This window comes from Liolophura sinensis, chromosome 11 (assembly GCF_032854445.1).
Source record: "Liolophura sinensis isolate JHLJ2023 chromosome 11, CUHK_Ljap_v2, whole genome shotgun sequence".
Classification (NCBI taxonomy): Eukaryota; Metazoa; Mollusca; class Polyplacophora; order Chitonida; family Chitonidae; genus Liolophura; species Liolophura sinensis.
Genome location: NC_088305.1, coordinates 1,042,790 through 1,062,558, shown reverse-complemented (window position 1 = coordinate 1,062,558; position 19,769 = coordinate 1,042,790). Strand labels below are relative to the sequence as shown.

The 19,769-nt window shown below is 38.7% G+C and overlaps 1 long non-coding RNA gene across 1 annotated transcript in view; it reads right to left on the bottom strand.

Moving 5' to 3' along the window:
* Positions 1 to 1,442: 1,442 nt before the first annotated feature.
* LOC135478047 (uncharacterized) overlaps positions 1,443 to 19,769 on the bottom strand; it is a 35,870-nt gene continuing 17,543 nt past the window's right edge. Inside the window, exons 3-4 of the long non-coding RNA XR_010445251.1 lie at positions 5,252 to 5,362; positions 1,443 to 2,635 (exon numbers count right to left, since the gene is read on the bottom strand). This is a non-coding gene — a long non-coding RNA (uncharacterized LOC135478047). The remainder of the gene's footprint in view (positions 2,636 to 5,251; positions 5,363 to 19,769) is intronic.

The window sequence follows — 19,769 nt, the reverse complement described above, 5'->3', positions numbered from 1 at the left end:
TTTATTACATCTGAAAATAAAATAAATCGAGATCTAGGTCGCTTGTCTGAATGGGCCAAACAGTGGTTGATAACATTCAATGCACAGAAAACTATATACTTACTTGTTTCCTTAAAAAAGAACCCGATGTACCCAAAACAGTATTTAGATGGTATTGAAGTGAAAAGCGTTCAGTACCATAAACACCTTGGTATCATTGTACAGCACGATGGTACATGGGACGAACATATAAGATCACTCGTAAATAAATGTAATAAGAAATTAGGTATTATAAATAGAGCGAAGAGGATATTAACAAGGAAGTGTTTAATAACTTTATACAATAGCCTCATCAGATCTACAATAGAGTATGACGACATATTATATGATAACTGTAGTATTGTGCTTTCCCAAAAGCAGGAAAATGTTCAACGGCGCGCGGCTTTGCTTTGTGCAAGTGGAATGCATCGTACATCAGATAAAGCTCTGCTGAGTGAACTCAATTGGACACCACTATATGTTCGGCGTAGACAACATAGGATTCTGCTATTTTTTAAAATTGTAAATGGACTTTCCCCGCCTTACCTGCAGTCCCTATTACCAAGACGATCAACAGAGTATAATACATATAACTTAAGGCATAATGAAAATTTACGTATATTTAGATGCCGCCTCAGTATATATAAATCTTCCTTCTTCCCTAAAACAACTAAGGACTGGAATAATTTACCTAAACGTATTCGCCATTCTTCAATGAAAGAACTTCAAAAATTTCTATCTCCATCAATTATTACTACGTTTAGTGATTTAATATCGTTATATAATGACTTTAGCAACTTTTCATCCGTCCAGCACTGATGAATGAGAATGGGATTCGCCGCTCTTCGGGCAGACCCTATAATATTATAATTATTATAATATTAAGTATAATATTATCGAAGATACTACTTGCCATTACTGTAATGATACATGTGAAGATGCCTTTCATTATTTTTTTTATTTGCTCTCAATATGCCACCCATAGGAAGCACATGCTACATACTCTCACACAAATTATTTCACTCGGTGTAAGTCTTTATTCCACAATGTTCACGATATATATGTAATATACTTTTGCTTGGCTCTAAAGATTTAAATTACGAAGATAATAAACTTGTTTTTCAATGTATGCATAAATTTATCAATGATACGGACAGATTTTATGACCAGTAATAGCAATCATTAGCCAGACTGACAAATTTCCGGTGCTGTAAGCTAGCGATCATTGCACCGGAAAATGGTCAGTCTGGTTAACGATTGCTAGTTTACAGCACCGGAGATTTGTCAGTCTGGCTAACGATCGCTAATTTAATGCACAGAAAATCTGTCAGGCTCACTAACGATCGCTAGTTTACTGCACCGGAGATTTTTCAGTCTGACTAATGATCGCTATTTTACTGCACCGGAATATTGTCAGGCTGGCTAATGATCGCTTGTTAAATGTACGGGGAATTTGTCAGTCTGGCTAACGTTCGCTAGTTTGCCGCACCTAAAATTTGTAAGTCTGGTTAACGAATTCTAGATTTCTGCACCGGAAATTTGTCAGTCTGGCTAACGATCGCTAGTTTAATGCACAGAAAATTTGTCAGTCTGGACAACGATCACTAGTTTACTGCACCGGAAATTTGTCAGTCTGGTTAACGATCGCTAGTTTACAGCACAGGAAATTTGTAAGTCTGGCTAATGATCTTGTCAGTCTGGCTAATGGTCGCTAGTTTACTGCACCGGAAATTTGTCAGTCTGGTTAACGATCGCTAGTTTACAGCACAGGAAATTTGTAAGTCTGGCTAATGATCTTGTCAGTCTGGCTAATGGTCGCTAGTTTACTGCACCGGAAATTCGTCAGTTTGGTTAACGATGACTAGTTTACTGCACTGGATATTTGTCAGGCCGGGTTATGATTGCTGGTTTACGGCATCGGAAATTTATCAGTCTGTTCAATGATAGCTAGTTTACAGCACGGGGAATTTGTCAGTCTGGTCAATGATAGCTAGTTTACTGCACGGGAAATTTATCAATCTGTTCAATGATAGCTAGTTTACTGCACGAGAAATTTGTCAGTCTGGTCAATGATAGCTAGTTTACTGCACGGGAAATTTGTCAGTCTGGTCAATGATAGCTAGTTTACTGCACTGGAAATTTGTGAGTCTGGTCAATGATAGCTAGTTTACTGCACGGGAAATTTGTCAGTCTGGTCAATGATAGCTAGTTTGCAGCACCGGACATTTGTCAGGCTGGCTAATGGTAGCTAGGTGAAAAATTCAGAAGTATGGCGTGAAAAAATCAGAAGTATGGCGTTAAACATCAAGAGGATGGATGAAAAAGTAAAATAAATAAATAAAAAAATAAATAAACGAATAATTAAATGAAGGTTGGAATCCTTTTTAGCAATGTAAAGACATAACTATGGGTCGTTGTCATCCGGCCTTCATATAAGCTTAAGGGGAGAGGTGGACGGGGATCTCCGTGGGCGCGGGGTGGGTAGATGTGAATTCAAGTTCGGCTCATACCACGGCTTCCTGTCCAGTTGTGGGAAGATCTGTCAGCAACCTGTGGGTGGTCGTCAGTTTCCATCGGGGGCTGCTCAGTTTCCTCCCACCACAATCCTGGCCGCCGTCTAAAAAATAAAATATTCTTGAGTACGGCGTAAAACGCCAATTAAATAAATCAATAAATAAATAAATAAATAAATAAATTTAAGGTAGTGGTTTGAAACTGAAACAAAAAATTAAGAGTTAGTGGTAAGTAGAACTAATAAGTGTGACGAATAAATAGATGAGCCAAATGAAGCCTCAAAGGGACATTGGTCATTTGTTTTATTTTATTTTTTTTTGATTGGTGTTTTACGCCGTACTCAAGAATATTTCACTTATACGACGGCGGCCAGCATTATGGTGGGTGGAAACCGGGCAGAGCCCGGGGGAAACCCACAACCATCCGCAGGCTGCTGGAAGACCTTCCCACTTACGGCCGGAGAGGAAGCTAGCATGAGTTGGACTTGAACTCACAGCGACCGCATTGGTGAGAGGCTCCTGGGTCATTACGCTGCGCTAGCGCGCTAACCGACTGAGCCACGGAGGCCCCCATTTGTTTTAAGTCACCACTTTTAAGAACCTAGTGACAATGTTTTATGTCAAGAAAAGGAGTAAGTTGTAAACAAAAGTCAACTGCCAATGATTAATAAATGTAATTAAAAGAGAACAATGTTCACAGTAGCCCTGAAGGCATGTTCATTTATCTTGGCTCCGTGAGTATTTTTGTTAATAAAAGAATTATATATATAATAGTGAAAACAAGTCAACAAGCCATATAATTTTACGGGCATGGGCTATATACAAAAAGAAGAAGGAAATACCATTCTTATGTGTGTTTAATTGATGGTGAGGAGAAAATGACTTTCTGGGGGGCCTGGAGATGATCGTATAGCCTTCTATATGTAAAGGACATATAGTAGCATACATGAAGTAGCGAGGACCGTGTTATGGTTGACAAATGGTCACACATTACCAGCGAAATACAGCCCCTTGCCGATTTACCTGTGTTTAGGATTGATTCTAAATTCGTGTAAATGCTTAAATAGTTACAAATTACTCAAACTTCCAGAAAATTATACGACACAAAAATACACTCTAGCGAAAACTTCCACAAAATTATACTATGCAGAAATACACTGTGGCCAAAACTTCCAGAGAATTATATTCTACAAAAATACACTGTGGTCAAAACGTGCAAAAAATTATACTCTACAGAAATTCACTGGAGCGAAAACTTCCATAAAATTATACTATGCAGAAGTACCCTGTGGCGAAAACCTCCAGAAAATTATACTCTACAAAAATACACTGTAGCGAAAAGTTGCAAAAAATTATGCAATACAAAAATACATCGTAGCGAAAACATCCAGAAAATTACACTATACAAAAATACAGTGTAGCTAAAACATAGACTGTAGCGAAAAGTTGCAAAAAATTATACTATACAAAATACACTGTTTTCGAAAACTTCCAGAAAGTTTCACTGCAAAAATACGCCGTTCTAGTTATTGCAGTGTTGATCGATTTATTTATTTATTTGAAACCGTACCTCGTGTGTCCTAGAGATTGAGCCGTCTTGGTCACACGCTACTCCGGAGCGCTCGGGGTAAACCTCTTACCTTTGGCATCTACCAGATTATTTCCCGAGTAATGCTAACAATACTGGCGTAAAATAATGGCGTAAAAATTTAAAAGCCATTATGATTGTTACTTTCTTATTATTTCGTTGTTGTTTTTGTGCTTTGATACTTAGCCTGTTTTGTGTTCTGTTATTAAACTAGCTTTTCATTCCATTTACTGTAGTATCTTGCTATGCATCTGAATATAATGGTTGTGTCATAGATGAAAAGAGGTAGGCTTGCTCTTATTGTGCTTTTCCAGCTGCAGAATCCTAGCAATAACAACAGTTTATATACGAATGTTTAAAGAAAGAAGGAGAGAGAGGTAAACAAATTGCTTTTGACATGGCTAAAGGCGCGACAGGGTGGTTGGAATTGTTATACTCTCAATCGGTGGTGAGTTCGTAAAAAATATTTAATCTCCTATATTCCCTTCTCTGTTACCAGAATGAAATATCTGAAAAAAATGAAACAGTATCCACACTTTTTCACTACTTTTTTTACTGTGGTTTTACTTCTCATGCGGCTAACAGCTAATAAATTACCGACAAGCGAGTGTGCTGTACACGAAGGTCCTTCATGCGCAAACGGGCCGTACGTGGCAAGGTTTGTCAGCCACCTGCAGATGGTCATGGGTCTCCCCTGGGCTGTGCCCGGTTTTCTTCAACCATAATTCTGGTCGACGTAGTATAACGGAAATGTTTTTGAGCACGTCGTAATCACCAATCGAATATATATAATATACATGAATTTACTGCGACAGTCTTGGTTGTTTTTTTGAATTTGCAAACCTAAAATGCCAGTGTTTGATTACCACCATTTTCTAAGTTTTAAAATAATACAGCATTTTAAATGCTGTAAAATTGAGTGAAAACATTTTAAAATGTTAGTTTGCGTGATGATGCTTTGCAAGTTGTAAGCTAATGTTTAATAGGCTCGAAGATTTTCAACATTTATTGTGCGAAGCACAACGCCCAATAGTGTTAATATGACTTAGATTTGTGTTAAACTACAGTATTTTCTAAGCATTTTGTAAAGTGCTACATTTTGCAACGTTTCAATGACCTAGGAGCCTCTCACCAATTCTGTCTTTGTGAGTTCAAGCCCAGCTCATGCTGGCTTCCTCTCCGGCCGCTCCAGTCCAGCTCATGCTGGCTTCCTCTCTGAAATATTATTGAGTACGGTGTAAACCTGAAATAAAATAAAGAAAGAAAGAAATTCTACACTTAACCAAGTTTAAATCTAATTATCAAAGTTGTAAATAACATTTCAGTTTTAGGAGATCTAACGAATTAGGCAGAAAACAACGATAAGAAATAATTACAATTTTAAATGAAATTAAGCAGCGTCTAACATAGTTAAATCTAACGTGTAAACGTGCAACATCCCCAGAAGTTCATTGTTAGTCTGTATCGCCAGACAAGTGTTAATGCACTTATTCGTGTTTATTCAGTATGAACACCGTACAACAGAGTAAAAAGACAGTAAAGCACGTGTACCATACTAAGTAAGAGACGTGTCCTACTTAAGGCAAGTATTGGCAAAAAGAATTTTAAAAAATACAAGAAAAAAATTACCAACTTGTAAAGACGCCTTTTAGTGAACAATTGTTTAACCCTTGTTGGACGCTTTGCCTACGGTGATTTTAAATAGTCCGTACAGTTTACATTGTCAGTCTCAGAAGCTATTAGTGACCTCGTTAACAGTATACAAAAAGGTTATCGACAAACCTTATCTGTATTCATGGGAATTGACTTCTCCACTACCATTGATGGAAAGTCATTTATCTTTATTCGTAAATATTTTAGCGAGTTAAGCATGCGTAGAGAAATCATGAACCTTGGGAACTTGATTTACACGTGCTTTCAACATTCTGTCGGCATTTTGGGTTAATTTATTTTGGCGAATTACACTGTTAATTATTATTATGAAGGTATTTGAATGACCATATGCTTGAACACGGGAGCACGGCTTACAGTGGTTTCCTGTCAGCAAACAGGCCGCCCAAATTTTCTCGTCTTGAGTATTACTAGCCGTGTAAACCTCGATTGCTGACAAAGTGCTGATCACATCGTCATATCTCCTCTTGATTCATTTATTTAAAAGCATTCAAATGTTTAAAAACTATGATGGGTTTCATGAAACACATGGCTTGTGTTTAGGGACAAGACGTGTTTTCAAGTCTAAACACGGGTTTTAATGTTGGTATAGCTCTTACAGCCCATGATTAAAACAATATTTCATTTATGTTCTGAAAAGAAATTCGCCTGTAGATGAATGTATGAAAAAAAAGGTGGCCTCCCTGAAATTGAAAGAATAGTCTATAAAGGTCATCTTGCAACTCGATCATTAACTGCATTGAATTCAGTGGGAAAAGTTTAAAATATAACTGAACAGCTTTTTAGAGACAGTTTTCAATGGCATTCTTCTTTTATGCGGTCTTTTTCTGTAAACGTATTTTCATTTTCATCCAGTTCAAATTATTTTTTCTCGGGACTTGGTTTTTGGAGTTAGTCAACACTGACATATAGTATAAAATTCGGTCTAACGTGACAGAAAATGGCAAGCAGTTTGGGTATTTTTTTCTAATTATACATATTAGTAAAAATATGTTTAACACTTCCCCTGTCTTTTGCATCTACATACATGCAAATGTGCAATTATTCGTACACGTGTCTACAAGATTCGATGTATTTGTGCATTCACTTATGCTGAAAACTTTTGTATATGTATATGTAAAATAACGTTTTAGTTATACTCATGCATGCTCACAAGATATCCACTCATGTACAAAAGAATTACGCATATGTATAAAAATATTTTACATATGTATAATGGAAAAGTTTCATAAACACCTCTTTGCAACTTATAATACAATATTTAAATGTATCATACGTAAACGGGTTTATCCAGAAACTGATAATACAATGTTTAAATGTATCACACGTAAACGGGTTTATCCAGAAACTGATAATACAATGTTTAAATGTAACATACTTAAATGTGTTTACCCAGCAACTGATAATAAGACAACTTTAGATTGTTGTTGATTATACACATTGGAAACTCCACTTAAGCAATAAACCCATCACATTTGTTACAATCAATGTAATGTAATTATACAATCAGTGTAAGTATTTATAAAATAAATTCATGTCTTTAGAAACCAAGCGCATGTATTAAAAACGTAAACACAGGATGAACATGTTAAACGTGATCAGAGATTACAGTGTATAATCATAGAATAAATATCAAAACAGCTTACCATAACGGATTGGTTATTCTCAAAGAAACGGTACAAATATCTGATCTACTATATAGTTAGTTCCACTGATAATTTTGTTTCAATTTCGGCCATTAATCCGTGAAAATTTTCAGTGTTTCCTTTTGGACTCTACTGCACTGTAAGATGAAACAAGTCCCTCGGGGTTTTCTTCCCGCCCTGTATGTCAGTATTCATGTATAATACTTTTACTATTTCTTGATTCACACGTAAAATAAAAATTAGAAAAAAACATCCTCACAAGACCTAATTTTCACGCACAATTATACCCCGTTTTTATCAGTGTTTTAGGTTACCAATGCTTTATGCATTGTTGCGTGAAAAATTCCTTTGTCTGTATTATATATATTATGTGATGCTCAAGTTCCCCATAGAGTTGAGGTACCTAACCTCAGCTTAGCAATCAAACTGTATTTACGTTTATAAAACAACACATTTTTCCAACTGATAGTTCCAGATGGCTGGTTATGCATACTATTTTTTAGGAATTAAAAAAAATATATAAAACCATCCAGTGATACGTGCATATGTACGCGTTGTATTGTTTAGCCTTATTTTTATATTAAACGGTCGATTAAGTTTTAAAAATCTTAAAAATACAAAAAAGTAAATCGCAAACATATAAATTTCCAAGTCTTCAGTAGCGGAATACAAGTCAGTTTGTCATCAGTTTCAAGAACCTGCTTCTGTCGTCAAACAACAGCAAAAATGACCCGAAGTCTGGTAAGTCTTTTATCGCCAGTACGATTTTATACAGTATTCATTTACTTATTTGATTCTTGCCTAACGCCCGGTTGTGTGTATAGCAGGTCTATTTATGCATTTATTTGATTCTTGCATGGCGCCCGGTGATGTTTATAGGGGGTCTATTTATGTATTTATTTGATGCTTGCCTAACGCCCGGTCGTGTGTATAGCTGGTGATTCTTGGATAACATCCAATAATCTGTATAGTATCTGTACCTCTATTTAATTCCGGCATATGTAAAATAGGTCTATTTAAACGTTTATCTGATTCTTGCATCTATGCGCCGAAAAAGACATTCGTATACCAGCCGTCGACCAAGATGGACTTTCCAGGTCAATAATCACAAGGCTAATTCCCAAAACGACGTTTAGCACAAATTACCACATAATTAAGGAAGTATATACCGTACGAAAATAGGACGTAATCATGCAAAGAGAAGCAGTGAACAGTCACTGGTGTTAAAAAGACGCAACGTATGTTCTAGGCGACTGAGTGAAATCAATATTCTGGCATAGTACACGATCTCCGTTGAGCTTTGATTGACATCTAAAATTAGAAAAAGTAGGAAACTTTCGCTTTTGAAATAAGGTAAAATAAATAAAATGACTTAAAATTCGAAAATCACATAAAGTAAAGCTCTTATAGCATATCCACATATGAACAAAAATACTTCAACATTGCTCAAAAAATTGAAAGAAAAAGAATTATTATCTGTTAAACGATTTCGAGTCCATATTGGAGAGCTCCAACTTATTTATAGGGCTAAGGTCTCATTCTTTGGATTTAACCACGATCAGACATATGCTAAACAAGGACAGATACATGTAGTTTTATCAACGAGCTCCTGATATAATCCTGTGGTAAACACGCACCAGATAGTCCTGTGGTAAACATGCACCAGATAGTCCTGTGGTAAACATATGCCAGATAGTCCTGTGGTAAACATGCGCCAGATAGTTCTGTGGTAAACATACACAAGGTAGTCCTGTGGTAAACATGTGCCAGATAGTCCTGTGGTAAACATGTGCCAGATAGTCCTGTGGTAAACATGCACCCGATAGCCCTCTGGTAAACATACGCCAGAGAAGCAATGAACAGTCACTGATGTTAAAAAGTTCTGTGGTAAACATGCGCCAGATAGTTCTGTGGTAAACATCCATCAGGTAGTCCTGTGGTAAACCTGCACCAGGTAGTCCTGTGGTAACCATGCGTCAGATAGTCCTGTGATAAATATGCGCCAGATAGTCCTGTGGCAATCATGCGTCAGATAGTCCTGTGGTAAACATGTGCCAGACAGTCCTGTGGTAAACATAAACCAAATAGCCCTCTGGTAAACATACGCCAGATAGTTCTGTGGTAAACATACGCCAGATAGTTCTGTGTTAAACATGCATCAGGTAGTCCTGTGGTAGACATGCACCAGGTAGTCCTGTGGTAATCATGCGTCAGATAGTCCTGTGATAAATATGCACCAGATGGTCCTGTGGTAAACATGCGCCAAATTGTCCTGTGGTAATCATGCGCCAGATAGTCCTGTGGCAATCATGCGTCAGATAGTCCTGTGGTAAACATGCGTCAGATAGTCCTGTGATAAATATGCACCAGATGGTCCTGTGGTAAACATGCGCCAAATTGTCCTGTGGTAATCATGCGCCAGATAGTCCTGTGGCAATCATGCGTCAGATAGTCCTGTGGTAAACATGCGCCAGATAGTCCTGTGGTAATTATGCGCCATATAGTCCTGTGATAAACATGCGCCAGATAGTCCTGTGGCAATGAAAAAATTGATATTTGTCCTAAATATTTTCAGATATTTCCCGTCTGCCTTGGGCTCGTGTTAGTCAGTGTTGCCTATGCTGCCCGGTTTCAGCCGGGGGGCGCCCGTCAGAACTTCATCCGTCGTATCAACCTGGGCGGAAGGCCAAATGGTGGTGGGGGCGGAGGGACAAGTTCTAACACGAGACAGAGAGTAATCAGAGGGCAAAATCTTGTACTAAGGCCATATAACGGTCCCGGAATCCCCAACAGGTAACATGTTTGGTTTGAATGTCCAGCTGTTTGTCAAGTTATTATCAGGTAACATGTCCCGTTTATGAAGAGTTGTTTATTTTACAAAAAATCATCTGGAGCCAACGGTGCTTATTTAAATTTACTCCCCATTTCTCCGGGGTTGGAACGGGTGACACAGGAATTATATTGAAATTACATTGCCATCTGCCTTACATACAGTTCCCTAGTGACTACTAGCCTTCTACCAAAATTACAAATTTGACTTCGCAATGTAAGTGAAAATTCGTGGTTTTCACAAACCGGAAAAGTTTGTCAGTGATTGCTCAAACTTTTCGGTTTGAAATGCAATTTAGAGCGAGATTTACGTGTTATCAGATAGACTAGTGTTCACGTGTCAGCCCTGTCTTTTGAAAGGAAATTCATGTAGTTTTCATTACCTGAACTGCATTCGTGATTTCTTGCCCACATAAACCTGGTGTTAAGCTGTGTAAAACACATTCAGAAGTTATTCTCCAATATCTGTGTGCTTTTCTAACACACCATTCTACAGAAACATTGGTATGTTAGAGGACAGAACAGATGGATTTTCTGTGTGATATGTTCCTCATTTCTTGACACAGGTGGGTCGTTTACTTACTCGGGCACTCAGGATTCCTTCGTCAATTAAACCGCGTGACATTCACTCACGACGACATAAACTTACAGCAAGACAGACTCATGATCACGTGCCAGTTCTAGCAACTTTGTCAATGGCCGTAATAATGCCCGGCAGAGAAATAGGCCTACTAATAAACATTTCACTTCAAACCTTATTCATCAAACTTCATTGAAATAAATGCAAAATGCGGTCGTGACTACACCAAAGAGATAAGAAATAAGTTTCCTTTACTTTTCTTATATCCACTTTAAAGTTGATCTTATTTACTAAGAGTCCTGTTGCACTTGCCAACTGTGCATTTTTTTAACCCACATGTTTAAGAAGCAAACAATATGTACGCGAAACTTATATCTGTGAAAACGTCAACGAAAGCTGTACTGACGACGAAAAAGACTTAATCGTAACAAGATTTCAAATGTTGACGATCTTTCTAATGTGTGCATTTCTTTTTCAGCCAGCAGGTCGAAAATTTTTTCCAACGTAATCCAGCTGCCCGGCAAAGAGCTCAGGCTGTCGAGTCACGCTCATTTTCGTTCTCTCAGCGGCACTTCAATCCTGGGTTCGTATATACCTCTTCCACTAATGGCTAAATGGGCTTAAATGATTTAAAACATAAATGTACACTGCAAAGAATATTCTGTTTCTTTGACCAGAAAGTCTGTTGTCTGAGTAATGCTAGATTGTAATCTGTTATTGTAACATGATCATGATATTGTCTCATAATGACATAATGTCCGTTAGTTTCATACATTCAAGCTGCATATTAAATACAAAGAATAAATGTAACAGAATAGATTCTAGCATCACTTAGACAACATACCTTATGTTAAATTTATGAAATTATTCATTTCGACAGTATAAGCACTTAATTTAAGATGGCCACCGTCTAGTGTTTCCTAGAACGAGTTAATTCGGGTGCAAACAGTAAATTTTTAGTAATATATATAGATATTTTCCCAAAGCTAACAATCTTAAAACGTTCTATATTGTTTTTCTAATACTAAATATCAAAAAACATAAAAAAAATAAGGAAGTAAAACTGACAGATTTTCTCAGGGTCTTCAAGCTAAGATTTCTGAATTGAATCATCTGAAAAGACTTTCAAATATTTGGTAGAACTTAGGGGTTGATGTGAAACCTCCGTCCCCACCTTCCCATGTCTCGTTCATTGCCTCTTCAGGGATGAAAACAAGAAATGTACAGCCCCCCCCTCCCATCTCTGCCCCCCCCCCCCCACCACGCCACCAAACACACACCTCTGCCCCCAACCCATCACTCGTTACTCGTCACCAAGAATTTGTTCAGTGAATGAAAATGTGACGAATTTATCACATATAGTTTGTTTGATTTATCAGTACGTTTGTAGTTTGTGTCTTTTCCTGTTGATTTCAGTTGATTTCAAGGCTTTCCATTTTACATTTAGGTGTGGGTGTACTCAGTTTACCTGTGTGGCAGGGACTGTGAGCGGCAGAACTTTTGTGGACCAGATGACCGGCCAGATTTGTGTCATCACTGCTCCAGCCGCGGGATTAACCGAAACTCTGTGCACGTACGTATAGATTGCAGCAGGGTATTGATTTTCCTTATTGTTAATGTAGTCAATTTTAACCCCACAATATATATATCCCCTAACTTTGGCGTGGTACTATGTCATACCACTACATGATATACTTGTATACTATACAAAAAAACACACAACATAAGCGCCTTTTGTTAGACGTGGTTATTAGACGGGATGTCATAACATTCTGTCGCCGTGGTTACCTCAGTGGGGTGGATGGTACTCTCGGCCAATGTTTTTCGGTTTCATTTAAAACTAACAGAATGCTGACATATTTGAACCAGGTGTTAGATAGAAGTTCCGGACCTGTGGTAGTAGTAATAATATAATATAATGGAAAAAAATATGTCCTCTAAAATAAAAATTCGTAAATTTACAGACGCTCATATTCTCAGTTTTCTTCTTCTTTTGTATGCTGTAAATAACTTTAAAGGCTTTTTGCTGAAGCCCTTGTACATTCGCCTTGGAACCTGGCGAGGGTTGGGGTTGCAAGAACCCATTTTTCCCTTAGTGAAGATCCAATATATTCGCTCAATGAATCAACACTTTTTACATAGATAATTCAGATGTTTTGCATTTTAAAATTAAAATATTAGGCTCGTATCTGTACCATTTATAGTGTTAACATATTTCTAAATTTTGAAAATGTTATAAAGCCACCGTATTATAGAGTGCACGAACTTCATTATCGATTTTGAACGGCAACACGCGCAATGAAGAGGCTGGTATTTTGTAAAAGCATTTTTTTGGGCTATTCTACATAGTCCAAATGCCTAAGATTCTAGTGTTTTGCCTAAGACATCCGGTATCGTATAATCCCTTTAATTCGTATTTCCAAGACGCGTTTAGCTATTATTAAAGTGAATGTACATGTATTATAATTGCAGAGCGAACACAATCGGACAAGCATGTACTGAAGTGGGTAGTTGTGGCATGGGCACGTGTATGGATGTCGGATTTACAAATGTACCATTTTCCGCAATCTGTATCACCAATACAGATCCTACAAATATACAAATTCGGGATGTCCAAGACACAGCCTCCTTGGCCAACGGCTGTTGCTGTCAATAACAGTACCAATTGTCCAGCTTATGTATGTCTACAATATTGCTTAAAGATCATATGCGTCATCTGTATGCTCGTCATGCAGCAGCCAGATAAATCATGTGTGTGCTCGTCAAGCAGCAATCAGAAAAATCATGTGTATACTCGTCTAACAGCTGTCGAAAAAAACATATGTATACTCGTCAGGCATTAATCAAATAAACCATGTGTATACTCGTCAAACAGCAATCAGATAAACCATGTGTATACTCGCCAAACAGCAATCAGGTAAACCATGTGTATACTACTTTACACTCCGTACAGAGGAGTAGAAATAAAGCATGTGCAATGATGAATTATATTGTGTTGCGTTGTGTGTTGTTTTTCTCATCGGTGATACATAAAAATACCCGAGAGGTAAGTCTGAATGACCAAAGATGGCATTTTGTTGTCGCTGTGTACACATAGTATATACACTGTATAGCTGCTGCCCATTGTTTTGTTTTCAAACATAGCAAAGGGATTTCTGATTTATCAGCCAATATTTCACTTGTATACTTGATGTCGATAATATGCAGAAGGTCTCATAGTTTACAAATCAGGGCGCATTTTGCAAGATGGTACTGACGACTAGGTTGCTCAGCTTTGCGGAATGAGAAAACCTAGCAGAAACACATCACTACAACCATTTACTTATCATCGCTTTGCCCAATATTTGGGCCATGTGATAGAATGTAAGGTTGGGTCTTGTGCCGCCACATCCTTTTGACCGACGTTTGTAGTAAAAGCGGCATCTTGTATAACAGAGTAAACAAGGAAATGAAGTTTACAGCAAAAGTAACACCTTAGATGAATGAGTCACTGAGTACCTGACATCTACAGTAAGGTCGACACTTTAGATGACAAAGTCACTGTGCAGCCTACCTGACGTCTACAGTGGGAGTGACACCTTAGATGACTGAGTCACTGAGTACCTGACATCTATAGTAAGGTCGACACTTTAGATGACAAAGTCACTGTGCAGCCTACCTGACGTCTACATTGGAAGTGACACCTTACATCACTGGGTCACTGGGTACCTGACATCCACAGTGAGATCGACACCTTAGATGACAGAGTCACTGTGCAGCCTACCTGACGTCTACAGTGGAAGTGACACCTTAGATGACTGAGTCACTGAGTACATGACGTCTACAGTGTGATCTACACTTTAGATGACAAAGTCACTGTGCAGCCTACCTGACGTCTACAGTGGAAGTGACACCTTAGATGACTGAGTCACTGAGTACCTGACATCTACAGTAAGGTCGACACTTTAGATGACAAAGTCACTGTGCAGCCTACCTGACGTCTACAGTGGGTGTGACACCTTAGATGACTGAGTCACTGAGTACCTGACATCTATAGTAAGGTCGACACTTTAGATGACAAAGTCACTGTGCAGCCTACCTGACGTCTACATTGGAAGTGACACCTTACATCACTGGGTCACTGGGTACCTTACGTCTACAGTGTGATCGACAACTTAAATGCCTGAGTCAAGAAGTAGCTAATGTCTATAGTGAAATTAACTCCTTAGATGACTGAGTCACTGAGTACCTGACATCCACAGTGAGATCGACACTTTAGATGACGGAGTCACTGGGTAAGTACTTGATGTCTACAGTGAGTTACACGTTATATACATGCAGCAAGTAAAGGCTGACGTTTGAAGTGACATCGGCACAGTGTATGATAGAGGAAATAAGGAAACAAAGTTTACAGTGAGAACGACACCTTAGATAACAGACATTCTGTACCTAACGTCTACAGTGAGAGCGACACCTTAGATGACTGAGTGAGATCGACACCTTAGATGACTGAGACACTGAGAACATGACGTCTACAGTAAGATCGGCACTTTAGATGACAGAGTCACTGTGTAGCCTACCTGACGTCTACAGTGGAAGTGACAGCTTAGATGAATGAGTCACTGGGTAAGTACTTGATGTCTACAGTGAGTTACACGTTATATACATGCAGCAAGTAAAGGCTGACGTTTGAAGTGACATCGGCACAGTGTATGATAGAGGAAATAAGGAAACAAAGTTTACAGTGAAAACGAGACCTTAGATGACTGAGACACTGAGTACCTAACGTCTACAGTGAGAGCGACACCTTAGATGACTGAGTGAGACTGACAACTTACATGACTAAGACACTGAGTACTTAACGTCTACAGTTAGAGCGACAACTTAGATGACTGAGACACTGAGTATCTAACGTCTACAGTGAGAGCGATTATATACATGTTGCAAGTGAAGGTTGACGTTTGTTATTACAGCGGCAGATTGTATGACTTAACGAGGAAATAAAGTTTACAGGGAGAGTGAGATTTCGTTTGACCGAGTCACTCAAGTCCTGACAACTGCCTTAGACGACTGACTGATGCCTAGCTTGGAAGACTGATTCACTGAGTACCTGAGGTCTTCAGTTAGAGTAAATTCTTAGATGACCGTCATCACGATATGGCTAAAATATTGCTGATGTGGCGTTAAACCACTATCATTCATTCATTCCTTAGATGACTGGGTCACTGAGTTTCTCACTATAGTGAGAAGAGTCACACTTAGATGACTGGGTCACTGAGTACCATGACATCTTCCATGACTGACACCTTCTATACATGCAGAAAGTGAAGACTGACGTTTGTACTAAACAGCGGCATATTGTAAGAAGGAGTAAAAACAACAACAACAAAAAATTGGAGTGAGAGTGACACCTGTGAGGGGTGACTGGATCACTCAGTACCTGATGTCCACAGTGAGTAACATCTTACATACATGCAGCCAGTGAAGGTTGACGTTTGTTATTACAGAGGCAGATTGTATGACTAAACGAGGAAAATAATGTTTACAGTGAGTTGTAAGACCTTGTATGATCGAGTTACTCAGTTTCCTGACATCTGCCTCACACGACAGACTCACTGAGTACCTGACTATAGTGAGAATGACATCTTAGATGACTCGGCCAGACAAAACTGACGTCTTTTACAGCGGAAAATGTTTTTTCATGCAAATGTTGAAGTACACACATGGAATGCGGAAAAATGTACACTTTGTGTCCACAATATTGGGATTACACTGCTTGTGGTTTTGAGGGCACAGTGTATCCACAAAATGGCATTGCAGTTTTTGTTCCATTGATTTATTTATTGTTTTGATTGTTGTTTTGTGCCGTTGTCATAAATATTTCTACGACTGTAGCCAGAAATACGGCGGGAGGAAATCGAGTGTTATATTGAGGACACTCTAAATTCACACTGTTGAGATTATATTGCTGGTGATTTGGGGGGCACGGTTAACATCGGCATTGCCAGCTTTTCTTACATTAAGGAATCAATTTCTTTATGCCCTCAACGCAGGCACAGCCGTGTGTGACAATAAGGCATCCACAACACCGGTATACATGGAAATAGTGTGTTATATTAAGGACACCTCTGTATCCACAAAACCGGTAAACATATAGCAGTGTGTGGTAATAAGAGCAATCTGTATTCACAACACCGATGTAACACCGTATGATATTAAAGACACTCTGTATATACAACACCTACATAGCAATACCTGATATTAGGGACGCTCTGTATCCACAACACCGATATAGCAGTGTGTGATATAAGGGGCACTACACACCACACCCTACGTCATAGCACTGCGGAGAAAATATGTACATTCTGTATGAAAAACACCGGAATGACAGTGTGTGATAATACTTACATTATGTATCCACAACACTGAGAAAACGTTGTTTTGATGATATTGGCACTATGTATCCACGACACCGACAAAACGGTGTGCGGTAATATTGGCACTATGTATCTACAATACAGGTATAACAGCGAGCGATAATATGGGCAGTCTATATTCACAACACCGACATAGCAGTTGTGTGATGTTAAAGAAATTTTGTATGCACAACACCGGCATAGCAGTATGTAATTGTTAAGGGCACTCTGTGTGCACAACACCGATCTACATGTAGCAGTGTGTAATATTAAGGAGACTCTGTATCCACAACACCATGTAATATTAAGGACACGTAATATCTACGACACCGTCATGGCAATGTGTTACATTTAGGGCACTCTGTATCCATAATACCCACATAGCAGTGCACAATATTACAGGCAAACTGTATCCACAACATCTACACAGCAATGTGTGAATATTAAGGGCACTCTGTATCCACAACACCGTCAAACATGTAGCAATGAGTGATATTAAGGGAACCCTCTGTCAGACATAGTAGTGTGTGATGTTAAGGGCACTCTGTATCCACAACACCGACATAGCAATGGGTGAACATAAATGACAATGTGTATCAAGACCAGCGGCATAGCAATTGATAAATAATTAGGGGCGCTCTGTATCCACAACACCGGAAAAGGAATGGTTGATATTAGGGATACTCTGCATCCATAACAGTTACACAGCAGTGTGTGATATTAGAGGCACTCTGTACCCACAACACCGTCATAGTAATGAGTGATATTAGGGGCACTCTGTACCCACAACACCGTCATAGTAATGAGTGATATTAGAGGCACTCTGTACCCACAACACCGTCATAGTAATGAGTGATATTAGGGGCACTCTGTACCCACAACACCGTCATAGTAATGAGTGATATTAGAAGACACTCTGTACCCACCAACACCGACATAGCAATGAGTGATATTAGGTGCACTCTTTATTCACTAACACAACATAGCAGTATGTGATATTTAAGACGCCCTTGCATCCACAACACCGACATAGCAGTGTGTGATATTAACGACACTGTTTGTCCACAACACAGACACAGCAATTTGTGATATTAGGGACACGACACAGACACAGCAATGTGTGATATTAGGGACACCTTGTATCAACAACACCGACATAGCAGTGTGTGATATCAGGGAAACCTTGTATCCACAACACCGGCATAGCAATGGGTGATATTAGGTACACTGTTTCTCCACAACACAGACACAGCGGTGTGTGATGTCAGGGACACCGTGTATCCACAACACCGACATAGCAGTGTCTGATACCAAGGACAGTTTTATTTACATTACGGACATAGCAGAGAGAGAGAGAGAGAGAGAGAGAGAGAGAGAGAGAGAGGAGAGAGAGAGAGAGAGAGAGAGAGAGAGAGAGAGAGAAGAGAGATAGAGAGAGAGAGAGAGAGGGAGAGGGGAGAGAGAGAGAGAGAGAGAGAGAGAGGGAGAGAGAGAGAGACGAGAATACTAGGGCAGTAGGGGAGAAGGGAGAGATCCCGGGTGGGTGTGAAAGAGATAGCGTATATGGATTAGCGATTTCAAAAAAAGGTATTAAGGATTAGGGATGATGCATCTGTGTTAAGGTTCAGGTAAACTACTATTACAACGACGTAACTAATATTCTGATACAAATCTCCCCGCTTCTGGGGGAAAAAGAATCCCCTAAACAGTTTGTATGTTTCGTCGAATACTTTCATTTTGTCCTTTAAGATGACAAAAGCACCGAATTTTTAATTGCACTGTCAGCACACACTGCCCGGCGATGATCCACAGATCGTGCGAGACATATGTAAATTCCCATATCAAAAGATCTTCAAAACATTTACGTACTGCTATCTGATTTTTGTCTCTCCTGTTTTAAAGCCAGTGCCTTGGACTGACATCATTCACTGGGTGGGGATTGGCCAAGACAATAATAAGAACAGCTACATAGGTTAACGTTCTTGCCATCAGATGAGCACAAGGATAATTGGCTCTGGAATTACGATGCGACTGTTTAAAAATAAGATAAAAGTGGAGGAGACTTTCGTTGTATTTAATTTTTACAAGGTTTACTCTCGGTATGATGGATGCAGGCGGCTTCAGCATGTATTACTTTAAAACCATCGATTTTGAAAACACCTGCCCGAAACGGAAAATTACTCTTACAGACATCAATGTAGTTACAGGTGATATTGGGCAGAAAATATTTTCATTTCGTTCCTTTTTGTCACCATATTCCTTTCACTGGATTAAAAGCTGTTTCAAATTCGCAAAATTTCCAAGGTATTATAAAATACTGGTGGCCCATTAGTGCCATTTAAAATTTTTAAAAACATATCACGAGGAAAAATAACTTACAATACATTGCCAAAACAAATAACACAGACAATGAAACCAATTACGACAAATTGATGAATTCAATTTGTAAAGTTCTTAAAAAATTATTTTCTCTGTCATGGAATGGTTTTGTTAGATATAGTAATGTATATTTGCGTTCTTTAAGATGCA